This window comes from Leptinotarsa decemlineata, unplaced genomic scaffold, assembly GCF_025532065.1.
Source record: "Leptinotarsa decemlineata unplaced genomic scaffold, Ldec_3_MD MMD2_tig00078422_RagTag_RagTag, whole genome shotgun sequence".
Lineage (NCBI taxonomy): Eukaryota > Metazoa > Arthropoda > Insecta > Coleoptera > Chrysomelidae > Leptinotarsa > Leptinotarsa decemlineata.
In genome coordinates this window covers 19,815,246-19,841,298 of record NW_027412747.1, presented here as the reverse complement: position 1 = coordinate 19,841,298, position 26,053 = coordinate 19,815,246, and the positions used below count along the sequence as shown (strand labels likewise).

At 33.5% G+C, this 26,053-nt stretch overlaps 1 protein-coding gene across 2 annotated transcripts in view; it reads right to left on the bottom strand.

The window, feature by feature from the left end:
* pxb (putative Hedgehog signaling attenuator pxb) overlaps nt 1–18,879 on the bottom strand; it is a 157,759-nt gene extending 138,880 nt beyond the window's left edge. Inside the window, exon 1 of one of the 2 annotated variants that reach the window (XM_074185972.1) lies at nt 18,517–18,879. The gene's annotated coding sequence lies outside the window, so the exon portion shown is untranslated. Of the gene's footprint in view, nt 1–10,835; nt 11,185–18,516 lie in introns of those variants that run through there. The other variant, XM_074185971.1, reaches the window with a different exon arrangement.
* Nucleotides 18,880–26,053: the final 7,174 nt, after the last annotated feature.

The window sequence follows — 26,053 nt, the reverse complement described above, 5'->3', positions numbered from 1 at the left end:
TAAAGTTAAAATAAAAACAACAATAAATATTAAAAATTAATTGGCGCTCCGGGGCGACTTCATTGATTCCAGTGGCGCATTTGCTTTTTCAGCTGCAGAAAAATCCGGAAAAACCTGTAGCACCACATCATCTGAAGATCTTGATCTTCATATGATTGTCATATTTTTCCCAGTTGATTGGATCAGAAAAAAAATCAGCAGCACTTTCAGTTTCACAGGAAATCACCGCAACATTGGATTTTCAAATGGAATACGCAGTATATTTAAACATTTTTCAGTACTTCTTGTTAGACCATTTGAACTATTTGAACTGGCACGACAAGAAAACAAAAAGTGATAGAAACGGGCCTGATATTATACCGTGTGTGAACCATTGTAAGTAAAATATCGAAAGAGGAGAAAACAGAAAGGAATCCGTAAGATTGTTTCCTTCTTATGTATTATAAACATAAAATCTGTCAGATATCTTGATTGCCGAGAAATCGTAAAAGATAGGAAGTTGTTTTATCAGGATCTGGATATTGTCGTTTTATTGGGTTTATATACTATATTATTAAATTCGTTTTATTCTTCGTTGTTACGAGAATAAACAAAGTAAATAAAATAGTTTTCATAATTTCCAGCACGATAAAAATCATTATTAGTGGCTTTATTCAACTGAAAAAATCAGACACTTATGAGCTGGAAACATGAAAATATATCAGAAAGTATAAATTAAGTTTCATGAAGCATTTCGACATTACAGAATATTCCAACAGTTCTATTCCATTATGATAAATGACTTCACCTGAAAATTCAGTAACAAAGTTCGAAACATTCAAAAGATCAGGCAAACAAAAAGTTTCCAAAGTGAATTTCGCTTCAAGAAATGAGTTCTGCTAAGAAATTACATTCGCAGGATGATTACTTGGAAATCTTCCAAACTATTGTGATTGAACTCACGTATCGATCAACAATATTACGTTTGCATAGTGAAAATTTTCTCAGGAATGGGTGATTTTTTTTCGATCCTGTTCAGCATTCGAAGATAATTTTATTCATTAGGCTTTTATAATCATTAATACTTTGAATGGTGAATAGTTATAAACATTCGTTACCACAACAGCACAACTCGAATGTTCTTGTATATTTATACTTCAATGACGATTTCAACACAATTAGTTTACTGGATCCATTCGTCAGTTTCAATGCATTGCAATAAATAACTTTTTTCAGCGCAATCGATACATTTCATATAATCAGTTGGAAGCATATAGAACATTTTTCAAAATTCACCCCTTCTTTTGCTCTCATTCAAAATTACAATAATTATTATTTTGTAAGTTTTGGCTAAAAAGTTTCTTTCATCGATTATAAAGGCTAAACGACGGGTTTTAACTATTATAATAACCTTTTCCTGTTTTTCAAAGCACCTAACCTAGTGCTTGAAATAAAATTGAAGCACTAGGTTAGGTGGGATAGTTCCAAGTGTTTTTTTAGTATTTCCAATATACAGGGCGACTCAAAGCTTCCAAAAAGTTTTTTTATGGAACACCAAGTCATTTCTTCGTCTATTTGAAGCACCTCGAACTGAATCTGAAACTATTATATACCCCCCAATAAATGTTCAAAATGGCTGCCATTGAGTTTTTAATAATATAAATAGTTACCATAATATAAAATAGTTGGGAAATTATCATTGAAGTGATAATATGGTAATGAAAATAAAATAGTATCTGAAAGCATTCCAATAAAAAAATTTCATTAAAGCTACAGGAAACAGTTATAGAATAAGCTCGAAATAGTTTTATAACTATCATAAAAATCTCGCAGAAAAGTGTTATGAAACTGCTACATAATAATTTACTTTTATAGAAAAATAAGTTTTATAAGTTAGTTGTAAAAACGTTTCTGTCATAATTTCCTGACTATTTTATAATGGTTTTTTAATTTTATTTCATAAACGTTTCTATGACAAATTTTTTAAAACACTTTTATTGCCTACAACTGTATTGTGTTCACCGATCATCTAATATAATCAATTAGCATTTCAGAAGTAATTATAAAATACTCATAAAATAAAACTGTTGCAACACCATGGAATTATAAAACAACTTTGCTGGTTGGGTATCCACGATCATTACCTATACATGAAAGTCGTTGAAAAAAAAATTACTGAATTTTCAGACCTAAAGATTCAATCTGGTCTCTTGAGTTTTTATCGTTTTCTCAGAAAGAAATCCAATCTACTCATTTGTAGGTACGTTGTTTCAAAATTTGGTATCATTGAAGTTGAATATATTTCTGGTGAGTAAGAAGCAGATTTTATTCAGTGAATCTAAACAGATTTGACATTTGTCTACCTAGTCTAGTTTGTCAGGTATTTCGGCCAATGAATTGGAGAGAATTATTCAAAATGCTTGATCTGCAGATAAGCAATACAGGTTCAGGTTTGCTGATGATATACTGAGAGCCTGTTGGTTCTATGGGAAGTACTTTTCAATTAGAAATTTTGAAAGATAACAACTTACTGTACTGGATTCAATAGTTTGTCCATATACGTATTCTTGTTTGTAAAAGTCTCGATGATTTTCTATCATATTTGAGAATGAACTTATGCCAATAGTTTTCCCAAAAAGTGAATGAAAATGCATTTTTTGACAGGGAAATTCTATTTTCCGATGAAACCAGTCTTTCCCAAAAATGTTATCCAAAACATTCACTGTAATCATGTTAGGGTTACAAAAAACCTACATACAAACCTGGAGCAGTTTTTCGTTAACGTGGGGGCTGAATATGCGATGATTATTCGATAATAATAATAATATTGAATCGACTTTATGAATCTAAAAAACATAGAAATATGGGAAAGTAAATTAGATGAAAAGGCGGATTATCAGCGTAAGCTGTTTTTCAAATCAATTACAGAAATATACACTGAAAAATATTATATTGAAAACAAGTGTAGAATAGAAGATAAATTGATCAACATAATAAAACAAGCTTTTAAATCAAATGAGTAATAATGAGGGCTTATCAAAAATCGACACACAGAGTACCAATTACTAGGATTTAAGAAGAAGTTTAAAGCATTTTTTTGAAAGACATTATCGTGTAGAGTTTCGAGTATAATAGTTGTTAGTCTGGGAAAAGTTGAAAAGTCTATTATATAAATAGGCAGGTTGTTTTGTTGAAAATAATTTATATATGTCATCAAACCTACTAAGTACTGATGTGATCAAATTTACGTATACCGCAATCGCAATATGATAATTTAGAAAAAATTTAAGTTCCGCAAAGCTTAAGTTTGAGTTGTGTAGTAAAAATATTTTTATTGGTAAAAATTTGTCTGAGAATGTTATAAGATGATTCAGGAAGAAGACTGATGTGTTCAGAAAATCTCAAATCAATCGACAAACCCAAATTTCTACTTTAAGAAGTGAAATGCAAGGCAACGTCATTCATGTGGATCTTGATGAGGTTAGAAGTCGGTCTCCTATCAGATTTAGGTCCAAATAACATACAGCAATAATGTACAGCAAATTGAGATCTTTATTTATTAGTTCTTGTGCTTCCAGGTTGCCTTCTGGAAAATATAGATAAATTAGAGTGTCATCAGCGTAGTGATGAATAGTGCAAAATTTTAGACTTTCATAGAAATCTGATATATAGATGTTGAAGAAAACCGGTCCAAGAATGGAATTTGGTATTCAGACCTGCTGATTTGGATTGATCAAGGCTGATACACTGAGTTCGGTGTTTCAAAAAGCTTTCAATAAGATCAACGACAAATTTATCCATACCAAAGTGACTTAGTTTATTGCATGAGAGGTTGAAAAGGAATAAATACCGGCTGTTTCTGAGAGAACAATTACTGTCATTGATGACCAAATAAAAAATGTCGACAACTTTGATAGATGTTCTCATTTCAGGAAGAAATCGATCGAGGTTTATGCATTTCTATATTCTAGAAGGCGAAGTATTTGAAAAAATATTATAACAACATTTGAATAGATCTCAGAGGACCACAGGTTTGGCCCCGGAGCTCAGATTTTTCCAAGGAGTTAACAACTACCATTAAATATGTACACCATAATTCGGGTAATGAAATATAATTACAAAGGAGTGAAAGAAATGAAGACGTATTGAGAGGTACTGAAACAGATTCTGAAAGTATCAAAATCAGTTCTGGCTTTTCTCAAGGAGCAAGACTACGTTCAAGAGCAAAAGTATTTGCAGGAGGTGGACATTCTCAACAACTTATTCGATTTGATTTTTTGTGCGTTCGTGGTAATTCTATGTAAGCATTCCAAAATGTGTGTATCCATTTTCCTAAGTGTTAGGAATCACACGCTGAAAGGTAAGACCTCGTTAATCCTTAGCTCGCATAAGCTTCGACTCCTGAGGGTTGTCGTTCGTAGCTGGTTGACGGAAAAACAGATTTAAACAGATTTCACCGAGTTCATTTGCCTAATTGTCTTGTTTAGTGTTACATGATTATTTTTTTTCGAGTTACTTATGTCAAGCGAAAAATTCAGAACAGATCTGCACAGGGGACATGCACTGACCACTGTAAGAATGAAGAATTGTATATCTGAAAGTACCTTTCAATGAATCGAATAGAATACTAAGTGAAAATAATTGAGTTTCAAAGTTAGGATCTAAACAGGCCCTAAAATAATTATCACATTATATAGAAAACCTCCTCGTAAATCGTTTTCACGTAGCTTTCATTAGATGCTATTCCCATAAATAACCTCAATTGCTTCAAAAGTAAACATTCTTCGAGAAAATCACCTCCGAACTAACGATCGAAGTGAACGACTGACGCTTGAGAAAGAATCCTCTGGAAACAAATTCCGTTTGATATATAGCCGAATGCAATACTTCCATTACTCAGTCATTAATCATGAGCAGTCGAGGTGAGCGCTCAAATGTGGTGGTAAATCGATCAAATAAATTCGAATGAACATTAATGTGACACGCCATTCCATTGAACTCCTAAAGTAAATATTGAATTATCAACGTGATTGATAAATTCGTTTGTTTTCGCGACACCGATTCATTTTGAATTATTTGTTGTTCCCGTCAAATATTTGCCTGTCAATGTGCTCTTTGGAATGTGTGAGAGATAGTTGGGGGATTTTTCCGAAGAAATAACAAGTGTGTTAAGTAAGCACGGCCATTTCCATTAAATTAATGTGGAATCTATTTTTCCAGTTTGTCCAGTTGTGGCCTCAGTTTTCTAAAATAAATGGTAGCTCTGCTAACTTGATATCAAGCAGAATCAACCTGTAGTGAATTTTTCGAAAAAACCACAATGTTTAAACTTCTGTTACCAATATTTGTCAACTACTTGTTGTAAATGATTCCAAATAAAAAATAACTGTAATGTATTTCTCTGAAGAAAATTATTTAATTTTTCTTGTCGTATCTTGTGTTGTAAGACCATTTTGCACCATGCACGGTAGGTATATTTTTCTTTCTGAATTTTTTTGAATGATCATGAACGAAAGTCCATTTGAGAAATTTCACTTGATGCAAAAAAGAAGAGAAGGATTACATCACTGGAAAAAAATCACAGTTTCCCTCTTCTGATAGAGTGAAGAAATTTTTAAATTCATTTTTACTATTTCAACAAGGATATCTGATAAATATGAAATGTAGAAAAAATCTTTTTCAGTTTATACTTCTTCATCTTTAGGCAAAAAATTTTTAAAATATCCGAAGGAAGGAAAACAATTGAATTCAGAAGCTTTTTTTACGAATAATTAATCTCTCCTAAAAAATATATTCATTTGAATATGATCATTTCTGAAACAGTGTATGGATGGACCAACTCTGGCTTCTTCCGTTCACAAAATTGAAAAAAAAAAATGAAGAAATTAAATATTTTTACCACTTCGATGTTCATGTTTAGCTAAACAAATCCTGAACCCTAGTATGTTGTTGTGTACTGCTTACATAAATGATGGCCTAATTATCATCCTCATCAATATTACTTTATGAACTATGTTTTTTACTTTTACATTGTTTATTGTTTCTGTGTAACTATTATATCATTTGCATTCCTTTTATAACATTATGACATTTTCATATGAAACAACATATACAACATATACCGCTCATCAGCTTCATCGATATGTTTGGTAAGATAATGTTTGTATGAATAGAGTAACTTATTATTATTACTTATATAAATAAGAAGGAACTTTATAATTACTCTGATTATTATTATTTTATATACTATGTATTTATTTATTCATTTTTTCTATTGTTTAGTACTTGTATATGTATGTTATTGTTATACGTATTTTTAGATATTGTATGGCGAAACAAGTGTAATAGCACTTATCGCTAAGCAGCTTTATTCACTTTATTTTATTGTGAGACACTCTTTAAATTATGGAATTGAATTGAATGTAGGTTATTATCATTATTTTAGTTCTGTCAAGAATTTCACTACGAGGGGTGAGATAATCATTTTCTTTCCACGACAAATTCTCGACAATTCATCAACAATCATTTATAATGTAAGTGAGGTGTAATATGGGGTGGAAATTTTAGATTTACTTGCATTAAAGGATGGATCCTACGTTGATGCTGATAATTTGAAAAAAAATGTCTTTCTTAGCAAATGAATTCAATGGGAGAATTTTTATAATTGCAGCATTATTATATGTTGTAATGGTCATTATGATAATAACAGGCATACACTCATTCATCGCGTGCTAAGATTGTTTGTATTGCAGTTTAATATGTATGATTACCATTCACAGTTGATTGCACATAGAAACTATTTGAAAACTGAATTTTAATGATATGTGAATACAAATAACGGACACAAACACAAATATGAATGGCAATAATTTTTGTAATGTAATGAAAACTTGTTCAAATCATATCTCCTCTGATTATTCTGTTATCTTGATTTAGGTGATCACATAATATCACTACATTTGTATAATGACACAAAAGCAACAAGAGTTTCGTTTATATTTGACTTGTTTACTCGTTGCTTCTGAAGCAATAAAATGATAAAACAATTGAAGCTAGGCTACCAAAATGGAGCTATACGTTTCCGGAAATTATTTTTCAAATATCACTTGATATAAATATTTTATCTGATTTTTTCATCTCAAAATTTGTTATTTTCGAGTCAAGCATCCAACAATAGATTAAACTACTTGTCCTACAGACTCTGTATTTTATCATCATGATAACAAAGTTTTCGTTAAAAAACTAAAATTCATCCATTGAAGTTTTTAATTCTTGTGGTATTATTATTTTCGATGAAGCTTTCGATATAACTCTAGGTAGAACCTTTTCGTATTATTAAACCTGATTTGCAGTTATATTGGGTGTGTGTAAAATGAATGTTCTTCAGACAGTTCCTTGACAAATATCCCTCAGATATTCCATAGCTAAATTTTTTATTTGTGAATAAATTAGTACCTTTCTATTGATTAGAGTCAATCGCTGGATAAATGATTTTCTAGATGATATGATAACGGAAATTAGTTAGTTCAAAAGTTGTCCAATTCATACATGATGGTGATCGGTAATTTTCACACACACGGAAACATATAATATATCAAAGTTACAAAGATATGTTGAAATCCCAACCAATATGACCTCTAGTGAAACTCAGTGTGAATAAAAAATATTTTAAAGAGCTACATGCAAATTATTACACTTTAGTAATTCACAAATATTAATTTTATTTCTGAAAGCTATATTCTAATTTTTGGCGGATGCCCCAGTTAACAATTCTTCAGACACCTTAGTAAAAGGTTAGTATAACATTTTCTATTTGTTGATCAACAATACCCATTTTTTTTCAAAATTGAACAGGTTGGTCAGTTTTATTCTCATTTGGAAAATTTTCATCAATATGTGGTTTTCTGCGAAATTATTGCTATTTACTTTCTGATCAAATCTGTTTACACTATCACTATCATTAAGTAATTAACAATAATTTTAATCACACCGTCAATACTTTTTCAATTACATATCTAGTTTTCATGATAAGATATAGGTAGCAGATATAGTGCACCATTTATTCATAAATACTACCCACACACAGATGCAATGTTTTGTATGTTAACTTCAGTATCGTTCATCATCAAGAAAATCATTATGTTTTGCTTTAACTCACGTTCTGCGGTTTAACAGACTACAAAAAACTTGCCAGTTCCTGTCTATCCGCTAATCGGTTAATTTACGGGAAGGAATTTATGGCAATCCCTTTATAGTGTTTTCGGAAATACATAAAAATAGAAGTTAAATAAATGAATGAAGTTTTTCTCCACAGTTATGTTTATAGTTTCAAGCCTGTAACTTAAAAACTATTGCAAAATTGACTGTTACATAGTAAAATGATAAGAGAACGAGTCAAGTAACATAAACTAAGTGAAAAATCAAGTGACGAAGTGAAAATACTAACATAGCTTCTTATGTTTCTCACGATGAAAGAGGATTTTATTACTTCATGTGAATTCAAAGATGAGTTTACTTGTGCATGCTGATGGACCTTCCTTGAGATGAACGAAACTGTAACAATAACTAAAGAAATCTCCGATTCCTGGTTCCGTTAGAAAATCGTAAAATATAATCTTGTATTCAAATGAAGCGATTCCAACTAACATTATTTTATTTTCAGGGTTTTACGGTTTTTTTATTCCTTTTGGTACTAGTATTTACAGATAAGTAATTGATTGATCAAAACCTGTTTTCATGCTTGTCAAAATAATTTCAGATTTAAGAATTTTCCAACCAGTTTATTGGAATGTTTTCTTTGGCTTGGAGACACTAATAGGCTTGGAGGTAGTGAATCCGAATTTATATTACTACTGGAGCATCTGTCAATCAAGTACAATGATTGATGGCTAGTGCAGTCAGCTCTGATATAATAACAGAACATTCATTACCGTATAATTTTGACAATAATTGTTTCCATTGAAAATGTGATATTATGTACATGTTTCGAGTTGAAGTGTTACTAAGTTATTTTTAGTTGATTATATGATATAAACAGCTTTTTCAAACTGAAAGTAATCATCATCAATGAGTTTCAGAAATGTCAGGTCAGGGTGAATATCACTCCCCGCGAATTGGCAATCAAACAGCATCAGCATTAAATCGAAACTGTTTTAGATTAAATGGCGACAAATAATTTTCTTCAGCTGAGTTAAAGAAAAATTGTATTCCTTTATTAATGTAAACCGAAAAGTGTGTCAGTGTGAACATGGAACTAGTATTCTTAGAACAACTATTGAATAACAGCAGATCTGAAATGAACGATGTAGTTATTACCAGTGATTGAGTTTCGAAAAACTCGGGGTACTATCCTTTAAAAAACGTTTTTGGAAATAATTTCATTCTATATATAATTCTTGAATTATATTCACCATAGTTATGCAAGGTTATATGGAAATTCAATTTTATATCGATCGATTACCATGCGTTTATTCTTTTCGAATCGGTTTTCTAGCATTATCGTCACCTTATTCTATTTTCCAAAGCAGAGTAGTACATTTAAAAATGAGTTTTGAAATGCTTTCCTGCAGTTCATTGTTTTCAGTCTTCTTTCTCATCGCTTCTGATTGTTTTAACATAATTTCTCAATAACACCAATTTGTTCAGACTGAACTTCAACCATAATCAGTAGTATAAGTTTTCAAAATCACTTGAAAGAAGTTGTCTTTCACCAATTGATGGTCAATAATTATAAAGGATATTCTTATTTCAAATAAGTCAGTTCAAACAACTTGTCCATATTCCTGAAGTACATTCTGTAAAAATAATTCACACAATTTTTGACTTTCCATTAGTTTCACTGCTATATCATTACAATTTTTAATGATTGTACTAACACGTTATAAAATTACTTGGTAAATACATTTATTGCACTGGTCGATTAACATTTGAAAAAATGGAAACATTTTTTTCTCCTGACACTCATCATGCAGAATCACTAATTTGTTATCGATTCTTTCAATAAATATGTTGGAAAAACATCAGATGTTTCACTCAATTGATTTTTCTAAATTTGATTACTCATAGAATCATACAGGATTTGTTACTGTCAAATACGTACAAGACTAATACTTAGTAATAACCGATACGATTTGTTAATTATTATTAGTTTTGACGTTCATACACGAAGCTGAAAATACCATTCCTATTGTATTATATTTTTGAGAACATAACAAATGGTCTCTTTCTAGTATCCTTTCATGAAAAACCATTCTAATTTCATTTCTTTGGCCCTTGTCTTTCTTAAAATAAATTCAAGCGATCGACTTGAATATTTGTTCATCCAAAACGAAGCGGATTTCAAAAGAGACATGTTGTTCATCACGATTTCAATTACATACGAGAAACTTCGTAAAATCTGAGATACCTTCAAGCAAACAAAAAATGATTTTTGAACTAATTTGAATTTGAAAATTGTAGTACTGATCAGTTAAGATAGGTATCCTTCTGCATTGCTGAATCATATTTGAGATCATCTACGTTTCAAGTTATTCAGTTTCATTCCTTTAGTGTTTAGAAATCAAATTCATGAATTTCATTTTCAAATCATCCGTCTTTTGCCGTCGTTGAAGCTTTCTGTTGTGTTTCGAACTCACTGAGAGAAATGTAGTTACTTTTTTAAGAACGCAAATTTTCAACAAACCGAACAGTTTTCAAGTGAAATAAATTTGATTTTCAATCAAGAAGGTATACACTTTTCTAATTGACAACAATTGTATCCTCGGTTGAATCTATATTGCCCAAAAACTAGCCATACTTTCAATAAAATCAACTCAATTTGAGAATCTAAATGAAAGTTTATGAAAGAAATAACACACCTTTGAATTCATTCACAAAAATTCACAAGGACACAACTCTTTAAGTAACAAGACACTCAACCACCACATCACAAGGGCTCTTCAGCAGCGAATAATCCAAATTTTGATTCACAACACAATCCTGCAAAGTGCGGTTGGAGATAATCCAAAGGAGGGAACAATTGAATAAATGGATATTTCGATCTGAGACGTGAAGAAAATTCAGGAGGGAAACATCGATTCCGTCCGATTCAGACAACGGCAACGTTCGCGGTCGGCTGGTTGCCTAAAACTGACATGCTTCCACGCTCACGGTCGACGCTCAACTAACCTAACGTCAGACAGCACCGAGTCACAGCCAGACTTGATTCGGTTGATTCAGACAGCTGCATGCTTACACCTATGACTTGCACCCCCACTATGGATGTATGACCAATGGAATCTTGAAAAGGGAGCAGTAGGGATAATAATGTCATTATTTTGTAATTTACAGTTGGCCATGTTTATAGGTATGTAAGCAGGTATAGGAAAGGCATTTGCGGTTTTCTGGTGTCGGCGAGAATTGAGAGCTTGGATGGATGATCGAGCTAGGGGGCAGATTCCACTTTCTTTTAGGTTGAAAGGAAAAGTTATACTTTGTTGATTTTAATAGTGATATAAATTCATTCTCAATTTTAGAGTCAATCTTGAGAATTTTTGACTAGTTGATTTGAGTAGAAAAATTTTCGTTAAATATTCATTTTGCGGGCACCCGGCGATTTTGAAAATTTTTTTGAGTGTACCTACTTAAGTATTTTGGTGCGTTGATTACGAATCCGAAAGAAAAAAGCGGCGCTCCCTCTTATTTACAAAGTTACGGCCCCTCAAAGTTCAGAAAAGGCAACTTTTCAGCCATCTTTTTCACAAGATAAACTATTTAAAAACACAAGCATTTATTCACTAGGTCACATTTACACCTTATTTCTCCTTCCTTGACACTTTTCACTCTAACAATCAACATTTTTCCAATAAAAATGTTAAAAAATGTACGGAGCTGGTTTTTTATTTTATACAGGGCTTTTCATGATGAGCGTTAATTAGCCGTTTCTGACAAACTATTTAACGGATCAACCTGAAAATTCCACAGTATGCATAAGTCAATGTGACCTACACGCTTCTACTTTACTATTACACAATAATATTTTTTAATAGTGTGCTTTGGAAAAATAAATAAACCAATTATAATAGAATAATGTCAAGATTAGGTTACAGTAATGAAGATTACTTGAATTTATTAATAATTCATGGTGAGTGAAATAGAATTGTAAGTAGAACATACCGAGTATTTCATGAAAGATATCCACAACTTCCGAAGCCGAATAATAATGTGATAAATCGACTACTAAAAAACTGTAGGTTGAATGGAACCTTCCGTCCAAAAATCATTCGTAAGAAGACTAAAGTGGATGATGATGACAATGGTATAACAGTTTTGGGACACTTTCATGCATTTCCAAATGCTTCTTTGCACGAGCCTGAAAGGGAGATAGGTATACCCTACGTGACAATTTGTCGAATTCTTAATAAGCATAAATGGCATCTCTATAAGTTCTACTGTGTCCAACATTTGAAAGAGACTGATTTACCTCATAGAGTGGAATTCTTTGAATGGTTACTTGTCAAGACTCAAGAGGATGAACATTTCCTTGACAATATCATATGGACAGATGAGGCCGAGTTCACAAAAAATGGAGTTTTCAATAGACACAACATTCATTATTGGGCCCCAGAAAATCCCCATGTTGTCCGCCAAAGGGGTTTTCAAGAAAGATGGCAATTCAATGTATTTTGTGCTATAAAGGATGAGTCAGTTTTTTATATCGAGTTTAAAAAAAAACTCCAGTAATATTCATCGAGTTTTATGATGATAATTTGAATGCATCAAAATATGAAGATTTACTGAGGAATGGAATTCAAATGATTCCAAATAATAGACCAGGAAGAAAACGTGTATGGTACCAAATGGATGGTGCTCCACCCCATAATTCTCATTCAGTCAGCGAAATCAGTTCGAAATCTTCGAAGACAGATGGATTGGTAATAATGGACCTTTTCGTTGGCCTCCTAGAACACCAGATGGCAATCCATTAGATTATTTCGTGTGTGGTTTCATTAAAAATATGGTTTATTCTGCTCCAATAACAACAATGGAAGATATGAAATCGAGAGTTACAACTGATTTCAATAGTTTGACTCCAGAAATGATCAGAAACGCTACACATGACAATCTTTTGAAGAGATTACATGTTTGTTTAAGTAGAGGTGGAGATGTGTTTGAACATATTCTGAAATACACTGACGATTAAATTAACTCATTAATTTATGGGTTTATTATTTTCAGTTCGTGTTTCAGGGTTAATAAAACTATTGTTTGAAGAGAAGTTTCATTCGATGGTTAATTATCTTTTCATTGTATTATCTGTGACAAATTGAGAAACATCAAACGAAATCTGTGATGAGTGATGAGTGATGAACAAGGAAACCATGTTCATAGTTTTATACCTATTACTAAGAAGATATACACATTTTATATCTATTTGTATCTCTCATGATTATTGAATAAATAAATAGATGAATAAATCTCTTTTATTATAACTGAAAGAGTGTTGAAGTGATGAAAAATCACTATTGAGAGACATTACTATATACAACCACAAAAATCAATAAAAATTATTGAAATAAAACATTCAAGGGATAGCTACATTATACCGCAGAAACATTTCTCCAATATAAGAAAAGCTGACTTATTCATTGGAAATATAGTTTCAGTTTTTTTAATGAAAAAAAAATTGTGACTTAATACACTTGGTGGGGAGTTATATCCTTTGATTGAGATATAAATGAAACTGTAAACTTCAACGAGCGGAGGTCGTGACCTACAAGTTTTTATGTTTGACGTTTCGTCTACTACTGCGGTAGACATTATCAAAGGCGATGTGGTAATGGTCGCAGTGCCAGAGATGGTGCTAGAGTTTCCTGGAAACTTCATTGAAACTGAAAAAACTAAAATTAAGACAGAGACATGGGTTATGTATGATATATAAATTGACCCTGAGATCCCAAGCCACATTACATTATAATAATATCTGCTGAATATATTGAATGAGTAGGTCTAGATTTCACAACATTTGCTAATTGCTCTTTTTACCTAACTTCTAGTGAAGTTGAAAACATTTTTCATTGGGACTGTGTATGATGTAGTGTGTACTTACCTGGAAGTTTCAGAGATTTAAACAATAATATAAAATGAGAAAGACTTCGAATATATTCATGAAAAATCATCAATAATTCATCCTTGGTCCCAATATGGCCCATGCTATTGCACGAGAAAGAAAAAAAAGTTTAGAAAATGTTCAATGCTAAGCTTGATGTTGAAATAATTTCATGAGTTATGTTGTATTTTCATGAAATGAATAGGACAGTACCGAGAGAAAATTTACGAAATTTTCGTTTTTTGTTCTCCACTCACACCGTAGGACCAGTATTCGTGGTAAAAATTAACCGAACCTCTGCAGCTGCAAAATCATATTGATCCTATGATACAAGAAATAATTCAAGCAATCCATGATGAGTTGCCAACTGATTTTATTCATGTCTCTGCAAGATTTTAGCAACATTACAAACTGATAATGGAAGTAAATTGAACAAAACCAATGAATAAATTCATCAAAAGTAAAAATTACAATTTGGATTATTGAGTACTGTTTCAAATCTGAAATAGTGAACTGAAACACAAGTACCTACTTCAGTTCAATTGAGACAAACAACAGGTGATAACCAACCTCGGGTTCGACAGATATTCCTTCCTTTTTTGAGTCACAGCGAGGTGGAACTTATCGAGTGTTTCTCTAGTGGGTCGGTAGAGGGCGACAGACACATTAATTCTTGATGTTTTACGGTAAAATCTAACAGGTTTGAGTTGCTTTCAAAACAGCAGATTGAATTATTTCTCGAAATTTGAAATATGTGTTTACTGTCTGTTTTGAAAACTGAAAAAAATTAATGACAGAAATAAGAGTATTTGAACTGTTATCTTCGGTTGAGTCAGTGAAAATCAACGAATATGAAATATGAGAATATGAAAAAGCTGATTCATGAATGGAACAAGTTATTATTACTTGAAAGAGCAATACATATTATTAATGCGATGCGAGAAGATTTCATTGAATGTAAGCAGACTGGAGTGAGTTTTTATAACAAGCTTCATTGAAACTATGATCTTTATCGTTTTTACGATTCTTAAAAATGGCATTGAATCGCTAATGATTCAGGAATTCGTCATTTAATTCCAAAAAGTAAGATATACATAGAGAATTGAAAACACTATCAAACGATAGATCACAAAATCCCATTTTCATTAAGAAAAAATATTGAAAAGGCCAATTCGAGAATGAGTTATCATGTTTGTTTATTGAAGTATTGAAAATGGCGACTTGTTACGTGAACTCTGTCTCACCTTCAAATCTCTTCTTGATCAAATAAATATATTTGATAATAATAACAGTAATAAACAAGATGGGGATGTGGTAGATATTATCAGAATGAAAGTCGTTTTTTACGGTACAACAATTCATCGAAGTGCTTTAATAATTTATATTGACTTCAAAGGCAAATGTAGAAAATTTAAATATCAGAAACACATGATGATTGTAAAAAAAGTTTCGTGATTCATGTATAAATAACGAAACGGCATTACTCAAATGAGATTTATGATTCATCTTCAGGAACTTCTGCATCCGCCTTAAATAGAATCCAAGTCTTCGGAATCACGTAACATAATCCACAAAGAAATCGGCATGATCACATTGTGACACCAACTCACATGTACGCTCGTAAAATAAGGTTAGGATTATCAGGATGCTACCGACCTTTCTTTCGAAGATTCCCACATTGTTTTGTATCGAAATAGAGTAGTAGAAAGCCAAAAAATATAACCCTTTCAGTTTAAACAAGATTCCTTTGGCTGGGATATATTCAAATGAGCGAATGAATGTCATTACGATGTCATCGATGAAACGAGTAGATCAAACTCATTGCGTGACATAAAATCGTAATTTCATGAATGATTTGTGTGTTTTTCTTAGATTGTTTTCCAGACTGACACTAAAGAGCTGATAAGGCAAGTGTCTTATGGCGAAATATCGGATGTCTACCAGTGAGGATGAGAGTGTTCCATGTGAGTGAAATTTCACTTCTTTTATTTACTCTTCTGTGTAGGAATCCTGAGAACGAAATCTGATTCGATTCCATAACGAATGTTTGAGATACAAACTGAATCAAAATAGAAATTTTGATCATGAGTAAACTACCCTTATTTTCGATATTATTGAAAAAGTTCATTTGAAAAAATTGTTCAAATTTGAAAATGATATTCAGATTTGAAATCACAGCCACCTACGTGACATAACAAAAAGAATGTTTTATTATGATTCTAGCCTCATAAATAGTATTGGTATCTCATATATACCTTAGGCGCCTCCCCCATATTAATATAATAATATTTATATGCAAAATTCAGTCCACTTTATCATTCAAACTACTATATCAATGTTTGTTGAAGTAACACTATGATCAAAGTGATCGTAAACTTACAGATTTGTATTACTTTTTGAAACTCACTGTAGAATGAATCGGGATAATCTAAGAGGAATACGACATTTAACTAATATTCAGGCCAACGAAAACTATCAGAGAAAGTGTAAGGTCAGATGAGGCCCCAGAGAACCAAATTCCTTGTAGCTGCGTATCGGTCTACACTGGAACCACTGAAAGAAGAAAAGGCTACCGTCTCTCTGAACACAAGAGAAATTGTCGCTGCGGAGAAACCGACAAATCAGCTGTAGCCGAACATAATCTCAAAAAAGAAGCACCCACATCATATCTCATTTGAAGATATAGTAATACCCGATGAAACTCGAAATAACTATAGTAGAATATTCAGAGAAGCAATAGCGAATTAAAAAATATAGGAATAATTTCAATAGAAAAGAAGAGGCAGCATTAATAAAATCTGGCTACCTGTCCTTAATTGTACACAAACTAAGTCTAGTAATCCAATTGAGAGAAACCAAGCGACGCTGACCAATAATAATATAAAACCGGAGTCAAATACCAGCGTTGTAGTTTGTCAGTTAGGAACAATGTAAACAACTCCAGTACCAACTCGACAACTCCGACCGTTAACTCAGTAGAATAAACATCAGGCATAAAAACCAGCAGACCACGGTCACAAAAACCGAAAAATAGCTTTGAGAGTAATGCTTTTTCTTTTTATGTCATTACTACGTGAAAAAATTATTTTCATCAATTCAAGTGAAATATTGAATAACTTGTTAACTATACATAAAATCTGAAACTCACCCGTAATAATATACAGAATATCACTTTTTAGAATTGTGAAGCAAATCTACATCTGTAATTTACGACAGGAAAAGGGAAATACCAGAGACCTTAACAAAATTACTGATTCCATGAAATATCATCAAGCTAATGATAATTTGGCTGAGAAATAATGACTTTAAAACAGTAATTCCATTTTTTAATACATCAGGTTTAATGCTTTCTCCAAATTCTTTGTTTAATCATAATGAAATAATTGGGATTTTGAACACAAAGTTGATAACATAAATTCTAGATAATGTTTCAAATGGTAGCCTGTCGGTTAGTGTGGGTGTCCTACTCATGCAGTACTATGTTAACATTGGTTCGATTCCAGCTGTAAGTTTTTTTTTCACTACGAATCGTCTGACCTATACTAGTAATCTCATGTTGAAATGGAAGACCTCGCTAATCCTCAACTCAACAAGGATTCTGAGTATGGTGTTCATAGTTAGACGAAAGCTGTTCAATGGAGAAGCACATTTTTCAATTTTTCTAACGGATATTTCACAATAGATATCCTATTTTCTCAAAATTATCGACATTACTCTTCTCACAATATATCGTGAAAATTTTTCGGTCTGAGAATTTTTCTACATCTCTACTATGAACGTTCGAATATGCATTCAAAAATATCAAATAATTTCTTTCTTATTTGATGGTCAATCAGCTCATCAGTTCAATTCGAATCAATTTCAAAAATTGATTTGTTGAGAACTTCTCACTCTGTAGGCAGACATTGATTGACCTGTTTATAACTTGGCTATCCTTAAAAATCTTTTTTAAATCAATGAAAATCAGTCACGAATGGAAAACCATTCATTTCGAGGAGCATTTGAGAAGTTACAGATTGAATAAACGAGATCTCAACTACGCTAATCATATCATAGGAAACAGTCACAATTTCACACAAAATCCTGAAATTCTACATATCCAACCAAAAATTCTGAAATAAAATATATTGGAATTTACAGAAATCAAAAATATCTTGTTAATGGAAACAATTTTGTTCTAAATGATCAGGTAGATATTTATGATTCTCCAATAATGTAATTTCCCAAATACTCCTTGATACCTCTCTCATATACCTAGATTATTTTACAACTTGCCCAGAAGATGGATTAGTGGGTCGAAACAGCTCTTAGCATCAAATATCAGTGCATGAAGTATTAATTCATTTCATACTTATTGCGTTGTTAATACTACATGAGCTGAAAATTCTCGGGCTCAACACATAGATGGCACTAGTTTTATTGCAATCACCGCTTTTTCAGTTGGTACTTACCTTTGAAAACTGCAACTACGATTCTTCAAGGCTAGGCCATCAGGTTTAGGGTCATCAGACACTGCCCTCAAGCTGGGATACTATCTTTCCTTCTGTGGTCGCTCTTGATGGATAGTCTGCTTGATGTCCTCGATAGAAGAAAAGTATATCTGCAAGCTTATGTAGATGACCTTGTCATCTTGGCAAGGTCCACGTCGGGAATGGTAGCTTGCTCGATGGGCGTTGTTCACAGTGGGTACCTGAGGGAGCAGATGTCTGTCATCCCCAGTGAAACTGTTATAATTCCCTTCACCAGGAGGAGAAAATTGGACGATCTAAGGCCATTTTCACTCATTGGTGAGGTCATTCCGTTTGGAACGGAAGTGAAATATCTTGGCATTGTTCTTGATAAAAACTTACCTGGAACGCTCACTTGGAAAAAGTTTTACACGAAGCCAGACTGTCCCTATGGACATGTCAGAAGATTTGTAGTAAAACTTGGGGTTTAGGTCCTAAATAAATCCATTGGATCTATGTGATGATTGTCAGACCAATGATTACTCATGGTGCAATTGCCTGGTGGCCGAAGGCTTTACAGAAAATGGCCCAGGCGAAGTTCTCTGGCTTACAGAGACAGGCTTGTCTGGCCATCAGTACCACACCGTCAGCGGCCATGGAGATCCTTCCAGATCTACCTCCTCTCCACATTTTCCTGTAGAGAGAAGCTAGATGGACTGCATACAGACTTGTGCACATTGCCAATTGCACAAATCAATCTAATGCAGAGTGCAACAGAGTTTTGGTTGACACTGGAAGTCACAGCATTCTGGAAATGACCACTGACTTCATGCCTTCAACTGTCAACTACAAACTGACTTATAAAGTACTGTTCCCGAGCAGAGAGGACTGGATCCTCGAGGGAAGGAAATAATAAGAGCAGATAGTTGTTGGTTCACAGATGAATCAAAAACACTTTCCAGTTCTGGTGCAGTTGTTTTTAGTCGCAGACCCAGGACAGAGATATCAACCTGCCTAGGAACCTATGCGACTGTATTTCAAGCGTTGCTCTTAAAAGGCAACGTCTAAATTGGTAGCAGATTTACAAAAACGACTCTCCTCGATAGGAAGACTTAACAGATTGTCTCTGGTCTGGATTCCTGGCCTTACTGGCCTGGAAGGCAATGAGATTGCTGACTTTCTTGCAAATAGAGCAAAGGTTTGAAAAGTGTTATAAGGATTCCACTCTAGCAGAAATAACAGACAAACATAGATTTGTTGACTTCAAACGTGGTTGTAGAGACACCGATAATGCAGTGGACGTCGTAATGAGTCAGTAACACCAGAAAACATATTGCATGAACATTTGACTATGAGAAAGCCCTGTTCAAAGTGGGTGCCGCGCGAGCTCACTGTTGACCAAAAACAAGAAAGTCTCGATAGATCTGAACATGTTAAATTATAACAAATCGGAATTTTCAGTTCAATATGTGACAATGGATCAAACATCGATCAATTACTTCTCTCCTGAATCAAAACGATCTTCATCTGAGTGGAGAGCAACTTGTGAACCTCATCCAAAGCGTTTAAATGCACAACAATCGGCTGGAAAGGTTATGGCCTTGATATTTTGGGATGTGCGTGGTGTAATAGTCATCGACTATCTTGAGAAGAGAAATACAACCAACAGTGAATATTATACAGCAATATTGTGAGGTTTGAAGGCCGAAATTGCGGAAAACGACCACAGTTGAAAAAAAAGTGCTGCTCCATCAAGACAATGCACAATGTCACAATTCAATGGAAACTTTGACGTAATCCCATGAAATGGGCTTTGAATTGCTACCGCATATACTAATTTTAAACATATGATTATTTGTTTCTTATCATTTGCTACATTGTCTGCAACTATTCATTATGCAGTTCCAGCTGGCGAGATTCGAAATTCAATCGAAACACGGATTTTCTCAGTAAGTATTTCTATTCAAGATACTTCTTGCTAAAAGGGACTTTTACATCGAGAAAATTTTTCGTGAAGCTGAAGCATTGAGAGAAAATTAATTTCATCACCGTAAGTGACATATATGAAGTGATTGGGGTCTCTGTCAATAGAACAATTTTCTCATGGAAACAAGAGTACATCCACAACAAAAACAAATCATTCTTTGAATCAGTCATAAATGTTCAGTGTAAACCCTTTCCAAGCAACGTTGGACCAAACTTTTCCGAACAAATTCACTTCGTCCCCCTATCGCCCGACTTTATTGCCTGTCGATAGATAGCAATAGGTACACCAATTTTATAAGTTCTTTGTGTCTATCGGGACGTGTACCTGGTCCCACTAGCAATAATACTCACGAAATTGGCCAATAACATTTTATTTCTCCTTGAGAAGTTCACACGGGAGAGCCACAATCTTTCGTGAATATTTCCTCAATAACGTTTCTGAAAATAAAAGTTGCAAGACGATAAATGAGGTTTGTATGGGGATATTACACGATTGTGATCAATTACGTAGTGCCTTTTACAAATATGCTAAAACTCAAGGAAGCTATTTTCAACTCCATTACATTGACACATGTCCTAATAGTTTCAACTACAAAAACTGAAATTTGATGTGATTTTTTTATTATATATGTTTTTTCGTTAACCAGTTTTCGTACCCCTATGAACGACAACCGAACTCGAAATTTGTGCGAGGTAAGGACTAACGAGGTTTTACCTTCTAACGTGTGATTCTTAACACGTGAATTGGTATAACCCTAGCTAATTTTGTGGACTAGAGTACTAAAATGCCAGACATTGAAACGCAGTCTCTGTTTTGTGGAATAATTTTTCATTGGAAACAGTGTCTTTTGTATGAGATTTGCACAGAACAATTTAGAGAGGAAACTGATATGCGGTATCATTAAATGTTAATGAATGTGGTCTTTCATGTGACACTTTCTATCTTTGAATTTAAATAAAACAAAGTGTGTGTGAGATATTATCGAAATTTTTTATTCGTTTGAAATGACTTATTGATGCCATTATGTGTGGAGTATAACATCGTTCGAATGTTCGCCAGGGCTTCTCTGGGTGAAGCGCATCCGAAACGTCTAATTTCGGATGCGCGTAATATCAGCTTATTACGTCCTACATATACTGCATATCAAAAACTTGCTACTGAAACCATTCTGGATACTTGATCATTCTTCTAGAACAAAGATACGTACAAGAATTCTAGAAAATTGAAGGAAGGGTCATAATTTTTCATTTGGTATGGAGAATATAACTGAAATTGCTCTTTGCGAGCTGTATATGATCAATTGAGAAAATTTCTATGCTTGTACTTTTCTCTCGACTTTTCGTGTCCCCTCATCCAGAGAGGGGCGATGTCAATGACAGGTTTTGGTTCGAGGAAGCTGCTTACAGCACCCTCCAATGCAAGGGGTCAGCAGCCTTATTACCTTTCAGGCCAGTATGGCCAGGAATCGAGACCAGAGGCAATTTGTTGAGCCTTTCCATTGAAGAAAGTCGTTTTTGACAATTTGCTATCAATTAAGACGTTGCTCCGTAGGTGCCAAGAGCTCTCAACGTACTGTATAAGGCAGTTCGTAGTTGACAGTTGGAGGCATAATGTCAGAAGTCATTTCCAGAATGTCTGTGACTTCCAGTCTCAATCAGCTGTCTATTGTACTGTTCATCAGATTGATATGTGCAATTGGCCATGAACTAGCTTCTCTCTACATAAAAATGTGGAGAGGAGGTGGTTCTGAATTAATCTTCATGACCGTTGACGGAGTGCTAGTGGCCACAGATGGCCAGACAAGACTGTCTCTGTGAGCTAGAGAGTCTTCTTCTGTAATGCCTTCGGCCACCAGGCAATTGCTACATAAGTGATCCAGCCAGTTATGGTCGATTCTATGCCTTTTACAGCCAGGAATGATCCTGTAGATTTAGGTAGCTAGAATTACAGTAACCGCAATCTCCTTGTTGACGAGGGATGAGGAAATTTTCGCTACGAGGTTGTTTAATGCGAAATCTGTGAATCAGCCGGCTTGATATGCATACTGCATGTAAAGCAGCCCCCCTGATGTGTCCGTTCAGAATCCTTTCAAGTCCTTTCAACAGAAAGGATGTAAGACTGATTGGTCGTACCGTACCCGAAAGGGGACTTGTCTTGTCTTTACCTGGCTGACATCACTCAATCTCCTATCTTCTCTAGAGACGATTCTGCAGGGGAAAAATATTTCTTGTTCCGTTTAAGACAAAAAAAGGTGAGACAGAAAAAAAATTGTCTTGATGGCAACACTAGCCTCGTCCAATTCCATAACGGTGAAGTGACTCATATGGATACGCGTCTCTCAAGCTTTTACTACCTCAATAATTCCTATTGACATCTTCCATAGTGAACCGCATCTTCTAGTGAAGCGTCGCATCAGAAATTCGCCCTGGAAACCATTTCTGCTGCCTCGCACCTCGTTTGTTTTAAATGTTTGGTGCAGAGCCAACTACAGTTTCCCAGTTCATTACTAAATTTTCATTCGCCAGTTTCACGTGGCATGTTTAATTATTTGCTGTTCAAATTGGATAGCCTTCCATTTTGGACTAATTAATTGATTTAATTAGTGATATAATTGCCCCAACACCAAGCTTCGATAATGAATGTTGTTTTTAAATAAACCCTCTCCTGGTTTCGAAGAAATTTCGACTGGCAAGTAGTGGAATATTCACGATTCTGTTTCATTGGAGATCTTGGAATGCTGAAGGAAATACCTCTTTAGGAAATATCGCCGGAAATTAAACAAAAACCAATTACGAGCCCAAAGAAAGTGGAGAATTTACGGTCGGAGTTTCTGTAGTTGAGCTGAAAATTTTCTGCGAAGAGGGCTAAAACTGTGAAGAAAATACTTCAACTATGACCACGTCAATCATTGATTTGAATAATAATCTATACGTATGCATGAATTTCATTATTTCAAATTGAGAAAAAAGGAACAAGACTATCAATCAAAATATGAAAACATTTGTGAACCACGTTTATATGGTATATTGAAGGTTTTTGTGATCTAATAGATTGAGTGTGTACGTCCAAGGTCGGGTTTAAAAAAGCAGCTTCAATAGCTGAACCCCACCCATTCATCATACTTGTTAAACATACATTTGTAAACCACTGAATATGATGAATAAAGGTATCTTATTATTATTATTATCTTCAAGAACGATCTTATGGAACAACCGATGTCATTGAAATCAACACTTATATTTTCTGTCAATACCATTTTCGTCGAACGCTGAATCTTTTGGGAACAGGGAAAAATCATAAAATCAGATTGAGTGATGTGATAATTTGGCGAAATGGAAATTTCCTATTGTTTCAGAAAAGAAATCTGTTGAAATATGTTTTTCCTCAACAGCTGTCGCACCCTTATGAACGATAACCTTCAGAAGTCGAAACTTGTACGAGTTAGGGATAAACGAGGTCTTACCTTTCGTCGTGCGATTCCTAGCACGGGCAGTGAACACTCTTTTGAAATAATAGTGATTTAAATAGGATATGTCCTTGTTGCCTCGATGAGAAAAAAGACGAGTGTTGAATGATGGGAAATGATGGGAATTAGATGGGAAAAAATTCAGGTTGGTCGAACACGTTTCAGAACATCAAAATATAACATTGAAATTGATATAGACATGAGTCATTGCAGAAATATGGCGTCACTTATTTGAAAGTTGAAATGGAATTCCAACCAGCAAAATTGTTTTATAATTTCATGGTGCTGCAACAGTTTCATTTTGTTGGTATTTCATAATTACTTCCAAAATACTAATTGAGTATATCAGACAAGTCATGATCGCAATAAAGTTGTAGGCAATGAAAGTGTAATTGAAACGTTTATGAAATGAACTTAAAATAACCGTTATGAAATAGTCCCGAAATTATCACAGGAAAGTCTTTTCAACCAATTAATAAAACATATTTTCCTATGAGAGTAAACTGTTTTGTAGTAGTTTTATAGCACTTTTCCGCGAGGTTTGTATGATCTATATAAAACTATGTTATGACTGCTTCCTGTAGCTTTGATGAAATAATTTTATTGGAATGCTTTCGAACACAATTTTGTTTTTATAACCATATTTCAACTTTAATGATAACTTCCCAACTATTTTATACTAAAAATAATAATCTTTATTCAGCAGCAGATACAGATGCGCGCTGTAAAGGCGAAGTTCATCATGAGCATAGATATGCTCACAGATGGTCTTCCACTTAACCTGTAGGTGTTCTTAACATTATAGGAAAAGAAATATTTTTAAAATATTAAAAATAAATAAAACAACAAATATATATATATATATATATATATATATATAAATCAAAAGGAAAAATTTGTAGACAGAACACTCAAAAAATGGAGGCAAACCGCGGACACGTGTTTCTGGCTATTGGCCTCATCACCGCGGTGCAGCCAATTGCAAAGATGGACAACAACTGGTTACCAAAAATGAAAAACTTTACTTCACCACTTATGTTTCGCTTGAGTTGACGCAGCTATTTTTATCAAGTACTTTCTTGGTTTTCTCTAATTTTGTATAGGAATTCGTGGTATACCACATGATTGGATAGTATCATATTTGACAAATCGTTCTCAAGTGACAGTAATAAATAATAGCAAATCTGACTGTAAGAGTGCTGAGTTAGGAGTGCCCCAGGGGTCTATATTGGGACCAACTCTTTTTATATTTTCAAATGACATCTACGATACCTGTACCACACCAAATAGAATGATACTTTATGCTGATGATACAAATATACTCTTAGCCCATAAAACCTTGGGAAGTCTGGTAAACTTGGGTAATTATGCATGTGATGAATTCAGTAAATACTGTAGCGACAATGACCTTGTCTGCAATATAAAGAAAACTATGTTTATCAATTTTTTACCTAAGAACGGTACTTCGAATCCAGATCTATTGAACAACTGCTTCTACAGTATGGATGAATTTCTTGCTTTTAGTGCTTATACTTAGTTTATTTTATACATGTACTCTTCTCTTTCAAGTTTGTTCAAGATCAAACATTTTTGTTTTGCTTTTAGCGTTTTACTTTTGACTAGTCCAATAAGTTTTCTCACATATTTAGTCTTGTAATTATGTATGTGTGAAAATTTCAGTGATGAATAAAACTATTTCTATTTCTATTTCTACTTATAGCTATTTCATAAACACATTGACAACATTTCTGGGAGAAATACAGTTTTATAATTTGTTTCTCTGGAACTTTTTCGCAACTATTATAAAATTTTAGTTTACTAGTTGGGATGGTATTCTATAAATTTTTTTTGCTGATTTTGTATCCAAAATCATTCAAGATGTCAGCTGAAGTATTTACCTACAGTAGCAATAAATTCCAATAACTCTTAACTGACTATTCATGTTTTCACTTCATTATCAGTTTCAAATTAATGTGACAGGCGTTGACAATCAACCTTAAATACCGACAAAAAACATCAAAATACCCTTTCATCACAGAATATCACTCAACTTTCAGGTGTTTCCATAATTCCTCGTCCACAATAAA